At 40.1% G+C, this 2,212-nt stretch overlaps 1 protein-coding gene across 1 annotated transcript in view; it reads left to right on the top strand.

The window, feature by feature from the left end:
• TM7SF3 (transmembrane 7 superfamily member 3) overlaps positions 1-2,212 on the top strand; it is a 36,861-nt gene that overhangs the window by 1,073 nt on the left and 33,576 nt on the right. The gene's annotated exons all lie outside the window — the stretch shown is intronic.

Raw genomic sequence — 2,212 nt, 5'->3', positions numbered from 1 at the left:
CCCCCCCCCCAAAACAAATAAAAAAACCTAAAACAACCCCCTTCCCAAAAACCACAGACCACAGCAGGTCAGAACTTTTCTTTTTTTTTAACACTGGAGTCTTGTTTGAAATCATTCTGTATATTTTAGTTTGGATAGGGATGATCCTGCCTCAGACGGGGAGTTGGGCTAAATGATTTCCATAGGTTCCTTCTAGCCCTACTTCTCTCTAATTCCCTATGCTTTTGTGAATCATGTTTGCACACTTACCAGTGCTAATGTTGCATGAAATCCTGTGGCACCCCTTAAAGGATCTCAAGGCACCCCACAGTGCCATAGCACTGTGGCTGAAAATTATTGCTCTTAAGATTAACATTTTTAGGACCGTGAATCTCATTGAGGCTGTCACAGCATCCTAGTGTGCTTTGAGATGCTTTAAAAGGGTGATGGACAATATTAGGTTAGGTGTGAATTCCTGGATAGGCGTTTTCACAACATAAACCCAGAGATTTCAAATTGGAATCCATAGTGCATTTCTGGTCTGTTGTGCTCTGAGTTCTTTGCAATAGAAGAATTGTTTTATTAATAAAGGTTAAGACTCATTTGCCTAGTAGATATAGTGTTGGTGGCTGGGGGATATGGGGCGGGCTTTTTCTTTTCCTAAACTGCCACAGCATTGATCTTGGCTTCATAGTCATGACTACTTTTTAAACTGTTGCACTGGCAGACAAATTTCTAAATAGGGTTGGGTATTTGATCAAATAAAGTTTGGTCAATTGACCAGTCATATTGATCAAAAACTGTATTAAAAATTGCCAGTAGGTCCAAACAATACATAGAAAAACACAATTTTTGCATTAAGAAATGTGTCAAAATGTTAAAATTGTAGTTTTCTTAACAGAAATATAACAAATGTGGGTTGTGTTTTGGTTTTATGTTTGTTTGTTTTGTTTTTTAAAATTGCTATAATCTTTGACTGGTCAAAAAATGTGCAGTCAATTGACAATCGTTGACCAGTCAGTTGACTGGCTTGCCAACCCTAGTTCTAAACTCCTGGCTCTCAAAAGTACTTCCAGAACTGTTTAGCAGTGTTCTCACTGGAACCATGCAACTGCCTACAAAGGTTAGAGTCTGATTTCAGTCATGGTTGTGTAGACTTGAGGCAATGCCACCTAAATCATTAGTTGGCTCTTGGTATATATAGTTTTAACTTCATTATCTTATCTAACAGTCTACTGGCCAGTGGGTATTATGGCTTGTATTAACAACACATCAAGGTTTACAGGGCTTTCTTCAGCTCTTTAAAGCTACCTGACCTTCTGTGTAAAAGAGGTTAGGTGAGTAAAACTTGTATCCTTGGCAGTTCATGCTGAGAGGCTTGAGTCTATCTAGTTTCTTTTTATTACTGCTTGTAATCCCTGCTGCATCTCTAACTCTTCACTATGCCACTCCTAGGTAAGCCTAATCATCTGATGCATGAGACTTCAGGCTCCTATAGTCCAGTGAGATGTTGCTCTCGACTGGAAAAGCACAGTTGCTTCATTTGACATGTAGTCAATCTATCCTGCAGTTGAACTGAGTTTGTAGTATAGACAGGATCCAGCAGTGCCCTTTTATTAAAGATAAAGCTTGGCACAGGTTAGGGTTGTCCTAGTTATGTGATGCAGATAGAGCCTGGGGAAAGAGTTGAAGTTCTGTTACAGCTTGAGTGAAGAAAAGAGGCCTTTCAGTGATTGATTTAAGTGCAGGAAACGATTGACATAAGGAAATGCTGCCACTTAAAAGGGTTCTCAGTCTAGATAACTTTCAAGACTTGCAGAGGTATTCTGGCACTTCAAAGGCTAAGACCCTCCAGTTACTGAAATGAAATGGACCTTTTCTTGCTTTCATTTGGTTTCTTTTGTGAAAGCAAGTTGTGACTGTAGGGGAGACCCTTGCTGCCACTACTGCAGAACGTTACTGGTTAACTTGGCTACATGTGACCATGTACTGAGGAAACAAATCTGCATCTGTATAATGAAGGGGCTTATGCAGCTTGCTTTGTAAGCCATGCCAGAAGCTGCTTTGAAGCTCTGATTCGTATTCTTCCCTCCTAAAAGAAGGGTGTCTGAGTGCCTAGCTGCACTTGGACCTTCTCTAATTTAGAGAGGTTAATGGATATATGTGCATGTTCCCATGTAGCACTTAATTGTTGGCTAATCCTGGTTGGAGGGATACTGTGTGCAAGTAGTTA

This window comes from Gavialis gangeticus, unplaced genomic scaffold (assembly GCF_001723915.1).
Source record: "Gavialis gangeticus isolate Ggan-Ray unplaced genomic scaffold, GavGan_comp1, whole genome shotgun sequence".
In the NCBI taxonomy this organism is placed as follows: domain Eukaryota; kingdom Metazoa; phylum Chordata; order Crocodylia; family Gavialidae; genus Gavialis; species Gavialis gangeticus.
This window is presented reverse-complemented; position numbering and strand designations above follow the sequence as displayed.